Source organism: Podarcis liolepis (assembly GCF_965112155.1).
Source record: "Podarcis liolepis genome assembly, chromosome: 5".
Lineage (NCBI taxonomy): Eukaryota > Metazoa > Chordata > Lepidosauria > Squamata > Lacertidae > Podarcis > Podarcis liolepis.
Genome location: NC_139556.1, coordinates 22,051,642 through 22,063,041, shown reverse-complemented (window position 1 = coordinate 22,063,041; position 11,400 = coordinate 22,051,642).

Below are 11,400 nucleotides of genomic sequence, written 5' to 3'. Positions count from 1 at the left end.
GGAGGCAGAAACCTATTTAAAAGGGAACTTTTAAAAAAGAAAAGAAGAGAGCAAATGGTCCAAATGGCTTGTTGAGGCAACTTAAATGACGACAGTGGACTTCTGCCAGGAGATAACATTGGAGCAAAGTTTAATTTTCAATTCCAAGGCATACTTTAGGACAAAATACATTAAGATGATGTTACTGCAAGAACATAATCACTACCATAAAAGCTTCTTCTTTTTTTAAAGTGTCTGTAAGAAACCTCAAGGACACAAAAAAATTGAGGTTGTGGGAAGAGAGAATGAAACTGAAAATTAAACCATTATTCTAAGCTTATGAGAAACCAGGGATGCACTTATTTTTCAAACTGGAATTTCCTTTTGATGTGCTGCAGCGCCAGCTCTAGGAATGAGCATGATAAATAAAATAAACTTACAATTATGCACCATGGCGAGCCACATTCTGCAAAAGGAAAAATTTAATTCTGTGACTTCTGTAAATTATGAAAATTCAAACCAAATGTTCACAATTTCTTGTACTTTGTGCAGTTTATTTTCCTGCTAGTCAGGCAGAGAGGCAAGTAACCACTATACAAAATACTAATGCCTCAGCCTCTGACCCCTGGAAATCCTTCTCTCTCTACCTTTTTACTATGCATTGCCCACGTGCACTGTAGTCATAAAAGCACAAGAAACTTCCTTTTAAAAAGAGCTAAGTTTCTAAGGAAACTGAACTATGTAGACGATGTCATGTTCTGTGGCTTTTCTTTGCTCTTGCAGAATTTCAGTACTGTATATGCACAATTCTGAATAGATCCTACTTAGGGGTAGCTTTCAGGGTGCTATATGGGTGGCACTAAATTCCGGAGCCCTAAACAAATTATTTGGTTTACATGCCACAGTTGTGCCTCTGGAACTACCATAAGTTGTTTTTTTAAGGGAGTGAGAATCAAATCATGTCTAATTCATGTAATTCACATTGTATTCAAAAGGATTTGAATACTTGAGAAAAAGGTGACCTTTCCTGCCCTGCCAATGAGTAGTAACTGATATTGAAATAAACAAAGCAACAATCTCATACCTTAATCTAAAAATCCTCATACACATTGAAGTTCTGCCAATATATACATCCAATAAATTGGTTTAAGGAGAGATCACTAAGCAACTAAACATTATTTCACTGGTTGGGAACCCTAAAAAGTAGCTACTTCCTGTGGCTTTGCTCTCAGGCCTGGGTGCTGCTTTGTTCATCAGTGGATAGTGAGTGTTACCCAGGAGAGAAAAGGCAACTATCTTTTCAGTGTTCAAAACGTTGGCAGGTATGTGGATGTTCTCCAATATGCAGGATCAACAGCAGATGCCTGAACATATGGCAAAGCTCACCACATGTAGCCTGTCTCCCATGCCACAAATAGTAGAAAGAGAGATTCTGAAGAGGCAGCACTTTGGAGTTGCACAAGCTCCAGGGATCCCTGTTTAAGTAGGGACAGTCCCTATTTATTGCTACCTGTCCCAGGTAAATCACAGTCTGCTTGAGAAAGGACATCCCTTTCAACATTTTGTTAGAATGGAATGCTAGAGCTGCCATTCTTGGGGCTTTAGATACTTCTCCCAGATTTCTAGATGTGAATCTGAGTGATGGATGCATCTTACATCTTATTTTATGATAAGAATGCATGTGTAAAAAAGGGAGAAACATTTCATCATCTGCTTCTTCTATGACCCATCTCCTGATCAAAAAGACTTCCTGCTGTAGCCCTGCTACCCATTCAAAATGTCGAAACAGTGGATTGATAGCATTTGTGTAATAATGGATGCAGCCCCAGCCTTTGGATCAAAAGTGGATCTATGATGTGCACAGGACTGCAATGCAGTTTCCAATCCACCCAATTGGGAATTTGCAAGTGTAGTGCCTCTGTTGAAATCAAGGGGCTAGTGCAGGGGTGGGGGATCTCAGGCCTTCCAGGCCTCTTGACTTTGCCCTCAGGGCTCTCCCCAGATCATCCCCCCCCTTGCAGGCCACTTTCTGCATCCACTCCTTGAGTTATTTTGCCTGGTGGTAGGAATGTGTCATTGAACTCTTGCTTGCTTGGAAGGAGGATGGAGATGTGTATAAACCTCCCATTTCTGCAGTGCTGTAATATAATCTGTACCAAGGTACATCACATTCATTGCTGTGCTCATTTTTGCCTTTGGCCTCTCCTAAAACAGGTATGTGGCCCCTGGAAGGTTACCTATGAGGGAATGTGGCCCTTGGTTCACCACCATGGTGCTCATGTTTAAATAAATAACATTACAATATTTCATTTTATTTTATTCGGATATGGAATAAATAGCTTTCATAAATAGCTAGCAATGGTGCTCTCTCTCCTTGTCCAGAATTGTTTAACAGTTCTAGCATCCCACACCACCAGGCCTGCTGAATCTACAAAGGTTTTTCTGTTTTCTCTTTTCCCCCTTTTGATCAACTATTATATTTGCAGTGATCAATATGGGGGAAACATATCTGCATCTTTTGTACGACATCTCATTTGCATGACGTTTAAAATCATATTACGAAACATTTTCTTTATGCTTGCTGGGGTGCAATGTCACTGAAATAAGGTCTCCTTTTACAGCTTTAGCTCCACTGAACTTCTCTGTGTAAAATATACATGATGAAATGTATTTTGTCTAGAGCATACACATGCTAGATACCATTTCACACACTGACATGAGCATGGTTCAGTTTGTTGACTACATATTACAAGCTGCTCTTTTTAAAAAGCTTTCTTTTTAAACCGAGGAACAAATTCCCTCTGCTTTAAACTGCTGCAGGAAGAGGCAGGTGAAAAACAGATTTCAGCTACAAGGCCCAGGCAGTAATCTCTGATGTGAGCAAGGGATGCTACAAGTACACTACTAGTGTGTACCCTTTTTCATCTGTGAAATATTAAGCACTTAAAGCATTTTGCACCTTGGGAAACAGTTCCTCCTGTTTGTAAAACTAGGCAGTAAAGGGAGACCATGAGGACTCAGGGCCAGATAGTGCTGTGCACACACACACAAACACACTCACACTCATCTAAGAATCAAATGATTAGGAACTAAAATATCTGCCAATCTTAAGAATTACAAGTCGTGCACAGAAAAAAATTCTATTACACCTCAAATTCATATCCAGTTATTCAGCTAAAGCCAGGTCACAGATGTCCAGCACTAGACTAGAGTCTGCTTTTGCTAATCCAGTATTAATCTGCCAGTAGAGCTACGTTGGCTTTATTATTGGTAGGGCCCTAATGGAGAGACTCGGTTGCTCAGGAAAGGCAAAGCCAAACACATATTTGCTTTCTGATCGATCCCAGTTCTCCTGATGGGCTGTGTTGGGGGTATTCTCAGCATTCAAAGACCCTCAGCTCAACTACCACTGCAGTGCTCTGCCAGGAGAGGGAGCTGGGACTCTGATATTCAATAGCCTTTGATGTTTTCTATGCCCATAATATGATGGTGCTTGTTATGATCATTGAGTGTTCACAGATGTGCCAGGGAAGATTGCCAGATTTTCAGAAGACCAGTTCCTGAATGCACAAAGCTACAGGGAGGAACATTTCCTGAATATTTTGTTTGCCAGCTGGGTTGCCACCCATAACCTTTTGGCCGTTATATTTTAGACAGTCCACCCAGCACTAACTGGTTGATCTTGGGTTCTGGTTTTTTTTTTATTACTGTGATAAACTTCATTGTATTGTTATCTTTTGTAAGCTGCTTTGAGAATCTTGTGGACTGGAAATGAAGGGCACCCTTTTAAAGAAACAGATTAGTAAATAAATTCATGTTTTTCTTTCCAATATTTTTCCTTTTGCAACAACAAGTCATGATCATATTTCTCAAGATAATAAATAGAAAACACATGATTATGATGCAGTCTGCCTGTATTTATTTGTGCAGGCACAAATTTCAATCCATTCTGCCATTTCTGTTTTGTTTTTTTAATGTATATGAGGTAGAAATACAAAAATTGTAGGGGCAGCAAAGATGCTTGAACAGCAAGCATGCTTGGAAAATAAGGATAATTTGTAGAAATTATTTTAATGCAATTGCTTTGAAGATGAAAATTGCTCTTCAGGATAATAGGCCACAATGATCACTAGGTATTAGTGACCTGTTTTCCAACTCCTTATTTAATAATTAAAACTAAAACAATGTAATCCATGGTTATACTCTCATCATAATAAGCCCCTTGATTTTGCCCCTTGACATGGTGAACAGCTAGACTGTCCATAATTTGTCATGATAAATGCTGGCAACCTTGACACCAACAGGGAAGAGGAGATATTTGAACAGCTACTAAAATAAGCAAATAAGGAATTAAAACTAGCTGGGGCTTTGTGACATTATAGATATATCCAAACCTAGTTCAGTTTAGTCTAACTAAGAGGTTTGGGTGCATACTAGCAACTCCTGATTCATCTCTTGCCTCACTCAGGTAACCTTAGCAGGTAGCCTTAGGCCAAGCACTTTTGACCTATAAAAACCAGAATGGTCTGGACACAGCATACCTAACAGACTGCTTTCCTGTCCTTTGTCCCATTAGGGGAGGGGCCATATCTCAGCTGAAAAGCATCTCCGTTGCCTGCAGGAAGTTCCAGGTTCCTTCCCTGGCATTCCAGGTAGGAAAATTTCAGAGAGCCACTGTTAGTCAGTGCAGACAGCACTGAGAAAGATGGACCAATGGTCTGATTCCGTATAAAGGAGTTTCCTATGTTCCACTGCAGCCCCTAAAGTGAAACAAGAGCATTCCATACATTCACTGTGTTACGAGAATATTCTATGAACATAGGTTCCCCCCCCCCCACTAGTCGCATGTTTATGCAGATCTTTCACACATTCAGGTAGGTGCTGGTATAAACTCTTGTGCAATAAGACAGCAGCTTCATAACCCTCACAAAGGAAGTGGGTACATTAAGGATAAGTTTTGTTCTGGGCCAAATCTGAGTGGCATGTCTTTGCCTGGTGGCGTGTGGCTCAACTGAGCTGGAAATGGGGAAGATTTGCCCACACCTTGGATTCTGCAGGAACCCATGGGAGAAATCCACAGGGAGGAGAGGGGGGAGAAGTCTTCTCCCTTGGGTCTACTTACAGGTAGGTAGCCGTGTTGGTCTCCCTTGGGTGTGCATGTCATTTTGTCCTGTGAGCTTCTTGCCCACCCGCCTTCAGGTCAAGGCCTTGACAGCGTTGGCACTTGGTTGGGGTTTATTTGCCTTTCCCTCAGCAAAACGTATTCTGCTAGGCAGAATAACATTGTCTTTGTATAAAGGCAGAAATGGCAATGGGCAGGATCAACATAGTAAAGGTGGATCCCTATAAGTGGTCTGAGTGGAGGATTGGCCATGGCACCCCAGAAGCTTGGGCTGGGCTCTGACTGGCTGGAATCCTCACCCTGGTTGCCCAGTGAGACCCTGAAAGCTTCCCTTGCACCACAACAGAGTTCAGCACTAGCTGACTCCCATGGATTGCATTTGGTGGGGTCCATCCTCAGCAGATCCCATTCCACCAGCTTAGGGAGAGTTTAATGATCCTGACCCTACTGCTGTGGCAACCCTTATCCCGCCTACTGCGTTCCATAAAAGATTTGGCCTGATTTCATCCCAGCACCTGCTGTACTGCCTGATCATATGCTGCTCTTCTGGATCACGTAATGCGCCTGCCAGGGCTCGCTAACAGCAACAGCTACATTGCACTTGTGCTCTCAAATGCACATCAAAAAAGAGAGGGCATTTTGCAATAAGAAAAGTAATAGAAAACTACAGTGGAAAATTCTGGGTAACAACCATTTCATGTCAACATCATATAAACTCCACTTAATTTTGTGTGAAAATAAATTGGGATGATTGTTCAAAATGTGATTTGTTTGGAAGTGACCAAAGAGAAGCATTATCGCTGGCTGCTCCAAAACTGTAGAATTTCTTTCCTTGAGAGATCTACAAAAGTCTAAGCTTAAGTATTTTTCATAAGTGCTCCAAATCCTTTAAGCTGGCAATTTGTGACTGGGGTAGAGTATTTTAAGTTCTGTTTTTAAGGTTTATATTCACAGACACTGACAGGGAAGCTGTGGCCCTCCGGATGTTATTGGATTCCAGTTTCCATCAGCCCCATCCAATGTGGTCAGTGGCAGAGATTATGGGAGTTGTAGTCTTAACAACATCCAGACGGCCACAGGTTCCCAATACCCATGTAAAAATGAAGTACTACCCAACCTGAGGCTTCCTGCAGAGGCAGATTTAGGGGAGCAGGACTGGTTCAGTTGCACTGGGCATAGAACCTTGGGGGTGCTACAATTATGATGTAGAATAGGGGGGGTGAGAGGGAGTGCAGAATTTTAGTGTTGCACAGGGTGCCACTGGTATTTGAGACTCCAAGGTCTGCCACTGCTTACTGCATTCCAGGGGGTGTAGGTGTGGCTACTGATCTAAATAAATGAAATGAAGGAAGGACTAGGGAATGGTTTAGAAATAATCAATTTTATCCTGGGTTGAAGGTGGAACTAGATCTCTGCCCTCCTCTCCACCCAGCTTCAGTAGAAAAGAATGATGTGAAATGTGTACTCACTATCCCTAGAGCTTTCCTTACAAGGAGGCTTAGGATAAAGAATGAACAACCACAATTTCCCATGCTAGAGTTATGATTGCATATGCTTATACTAACTAACAATTTATTACATAAGTACGCTGTCATGAGATATATTGGCCCCAGAGGCCTTTTCCAATCCCAGAATCACCCCTTCTTCCTGATGCAGAGTTCCTGCCAAATCCCTGCGCAGCCGGAGGGAGTCTATGTAGGATCTTAAGAGACAAGAGGAAACATGTACTCACTAGCAAAAATATTAGTGCTAAATCATGCTAGTGAAACCATGTTACTTAACGTAATTCCTAATGCAACAGCTTTTCCTGGTTTCAGTCTGATCCCTGTGAGAGAAGACAACAGGTTTCAGTCTTCTTCCTTTCTGCTATTTTAGGAGGAAAAGGAGATAGCCCTAGAATAGCTTAGGTAGGGTTACAGGGACACCTGCCCCAGACCCCATCTAGACAGGAGTATCACATATTTTATGGCATATATGTTGACAGTTATTAAAATAATGCTCTTTGCATACATCTATAAAACAGATTAACACACGAAACAAAGAATGGCAGTAGTCTGCTTCATCAATGAAAAATTTGAATTTCAGCAGCAATATCTTAAAAGAGCAGAACTATTCCTAAGAGGCTCAGTGCCAAATTTTGCTACTGGGAGTTGGTTGAAGCATGGAATTTAGAAGTCTTCCATTTTTAGCCTGGTTGTATGTTAAAGCAGGCAGCTAGACCCACTGATAACCTTGAGAATTTTTGGTGAAAATGTCTGCATATGAATATTTTGCATAGTCTTATCCATATTGTGTGTGTGGCAGGGGAGGTCCTTCCATTGATTGACTGGGCTGGGGTGGTGGTGTGAAGTATTTCAGTTGCTCAGGGGATTCAATAGCTTTCAGTCCTGTGATGGAAAGGAAATTTGTTGGTTAGACTGCGATTGAAACCTTACATGGGGCAGGCTAAAGATGGGGACACAGAGCCAAGAGACCCAGAAGAAATGAGACATGCGGTGATGGAAGTTAACTGAGGAAGAGTGATCTGAAGGAACGATAGATGGTTTTAACAAAAAGGGCAGAGGTGACCTTTCAAGGACCACATGCCAGTGGTGGGTGGGACCAGAGGCGAAAGTGGGCAGAACAACGAATGCAGATTTAGCCCTTGTACAATGGGCTAGTTTCTACATGCACTCACGCACCTTTCTTGATCCTTCATCCAGGCAAGAAAGAGGCATTATCAGAGTTCCAGGATCCCTTCCAGACAGGTAAAAGAATACTCAAAGAGGGTGCAAAGTAGGGACAGTGAAGAGAGAGGCTGTGGCTTGAGGAGGGCCTAATAGAAAGGCCTGGAGGATCACATTCAGTCCTTAGACAAGAGGTTTCTCACTCTTGGACTGCACCAAGGAGGAATTTTGGAATGACTTCACAAAGATTAAGGTCAGAAAGGGTGATCAGCAAAGAGAACAAGTCTAAAAGCCTAAACCAGAAAGAGAAATTTTGTTAGATGGAACTTCTACCATCAGTACAGCACTGTGACTTGGTAACCCCACAAGGCAATGCCTTCTGAAGATGCATGGACTACATTTATTTAGTTTGAAAATAGAATGCCACCTTTTTGCCATAACTTGTATTCCTGGGTTCATAAAAACACTAGGGGGGAAAGAAGCTCTACATAAATGACAATCAAAAGAGCAGTTAAAATGTTAAAAAAGCAAAAACAAAAGCCAATCCTTAGCAATGTATTTAACATATTGACTTGAATCTTAGTAACCAGACAGTTATTGGCCGCGGAGTTTTGGGTATATTTGCTACTGTGCCCTGAGCAGATCAGGAAAGGAAGGGCAATAAACAGGAGTCCAAGGGACCCTTTTAACAGACTGTACTCCACAATTTAGGGAATATCAGGTGGAGGCATGGCACCTACTTAGAACCATGGATCCTTCTACACAAGCTTTTAGTGCTTATGGGGATATTCAGTGGATGGGATTTGCAATACTGAAGAGTCTAGTTGAAGCAGAGCTCATACCACAGCAGAAAAAAAACCATAACTATTTCTTTGTTGCGGCTACATCTGTACACACCTTTATTTACCTTTCATTGGTTGGAAGATCAGTGTGGTATAGTAGTTAGCTCAAAGAAACCTAGGCTGAAATCTCTTCTCAGCCAAGTGTGAGTGACTTTGGACCAGTCACTTTCTCTCAGTCTAATCTTCCTCACTGGGTTGTTGTGAGGGCACACTTGGGTGAGTGAAAACCACATGTGCTGCCTTGAGATCCTGGGAGGAAAGGTAGGTAAAGGTAAAGGGACCCCTGACCATTAGGTCCAGTTGTGGCCGACTCTGGGGTTGCGGCGCTCATCTCGCTTTATTGGCCGAGGGAGCCGGAGTACAGCTTCCGGGTCATGTGGCCAGCAGACTAAGCCGCTTCTGGCAAAACCAGAGCAGCGCACGGAAACGCCGTTTACCTTCCCGCCAGAGCAGTACCTATTTATCTACTTGCATTTTGACGTGCTTCGATATAAATAAAACAATAAACTGTAAAATATCTGATTTGTGTTAGTTTACTTTTAGGTAAGTGATTCAATCTAGTTCATCATTTTGTTTGCCCTTTCTGTATTTTTCCCAGCTCTGTTATATCCATCCTGAGATGGGCCAGCCAGAACTATGTGCTGCATTCCAAGCATAGTTGCAATTGAAATGCAGCAGTATTATGCACATGTGTTACATATCAAGAGCATGATTTAAGAGCACTTTAAGAAAAAGGAGCCAAGTCAAGCATGCCTGTGAGTCTGTGCAAGATTTACTGCTAGAACCCTGTTGGCTTTGGGTGGGTCTTGGCTATTAATACCTCTGATTATTAACCACAGTAAACAATATAGTCAATTGTACCAAAAGGAAAGGATAGTTGATAAGAGGACTCTTCTGTTGGGACAGGAGACTCTGTGTCTGCCCCTCCCCTTCCCCTTACATGGGAAACAAGCAGCAGAAGAAAGCAAACACAATGTGCTTAATGTACTTTAAAGAGAGTACTGTGTTGTAGGAGAATCCTCTTTACATAAAATCAAAGGTGTGTAACAGGAGGGAGGGAGGGAGGGAGGGAGGGAGGGAGAGAGAGAGAGAGAGAGAGAGAGAGAGAGAGAGAGAGAGAAGCTTTGGATTTTCTCTGTCAGTGACAGCTTCATGTTTATTTATTTGAGCAAAAGGAGCGGATACCAAAGCAAAGACGTGCTAATTTTATTCCCAGATCAAATAAAGGAACACCGAGCATGTTCTCATCAAAGTCAGTGATTACTTTAGGGGGAGCTAATACAATGAATGTTATTAAATGAAGCAACCTCTTTAAAAGGGCATCTCACATTAAGGATTTTAGCATAAGTAATATTTTGTTGTGAAAGCTTATGCAAGATGAAGCCTTCAACTGGAGGGATGGAGAACCCTGTCAGCTTTGAGAGACTCTGGGTGCTTGCCTGGAGCGCTCTGATCCTAGCCAGTGTTTTTCCACTGTTTACCAGGCACATGTTACTACATCTTTGCAGATGGATTTTCCACAGCCAAGCCAATCAATCCTTTTACAAATGGACAGGCCTTAGCAGTGCTTCTTCCTGCGCAACACACATAAACATTGCAAATAATGCTTAGAGAAACAAACTATTTTTTAAAAGCACATAGACAACCCCCCAGGCTGAGACAACTCTACTACAGTGTACAGTTTGGATCACCACACCTCAGGAAGTATACTGTAGGTCCTGGAAAAGGCAACCAAAATGATCAAGGTGCCAGAGCAACTTTTCTATGAGGGAAGGTTGCAACATTTGAAACTTTTAAAACATCAATTCTGATGGGCAGATGGAAGCTGAGATGGTAGGCTGAGACAGCATTCAAACTTTTGACTGTGTTAAACAGATGTTAAAAAGGGGGAGATTATGGGATCTTATGTTTTTCAGCACAGTTTCAAACATTTCACATTATTCCCTATGCTACGTGTTGTATAGGGTTATTCTCCCTTTAAAAAGCCAGAATGTTGACAGCCAACATTCTGCTAACTCCATTGTACTGCTGTAATTCCATTGCTGCACTTGAAAAAGTAGGTTATAACCTATCAAAACTTAGGATGTATTAAAATATCTTTAATTCACTACTGAATTAATACTTTAAAAAGGTAAAGGTACCCCTGCCTGTATGGGCCAGTCGTGACCGACTCTAGGGTTTGCGCTCTCATCTTGCTCCAAAGGCCGGCAGCCGGCGCTGTCCGAAGACACTTCTGGGTCACATGGCCAGCGTGACTAAGCTGCACTGGCGAGCCAGCACCAGCGCCGCACACGGAAATGCCGTTTACCTTCCCGCTAAGTAAGCGGTCCCTATTTATCTACTTGCACTTAGGGGTGCTTTCAAACTGCTAGATGGGCAGGAGCTGGGACCGAACGGCGGGACTCACCCCGTCGCGGGGATTCGAACCGCTGACCTGATGATCAGCAAGTCCTAGGCACTGAGGTTTTAGCCACAGCGCCACCTGCGTCCCTGAATTAATACTTTACATTTACACAAAAAGGCTTTTAATTGTCATACCAAATCTTTTATTGATATGTTTAGGTACTAACTGCTGCCAGATATGAAAAAATGAAATGATTAATAAAGGTAGATGACAGATACAAGCTGTGTATAACAGACCACTATCCTGCGTGGAGCTCCAAGAACACTCTGTGACTTCATCAGTGACTTGAATCAGGGCAAGCTGTGTGTATGTGTTTTTGTGCTTCCCTTGTGTGCCAGAAGTATCCTTAGAGCACATCCATATTGTTCTTTGTCTTCCAGAGTCTTC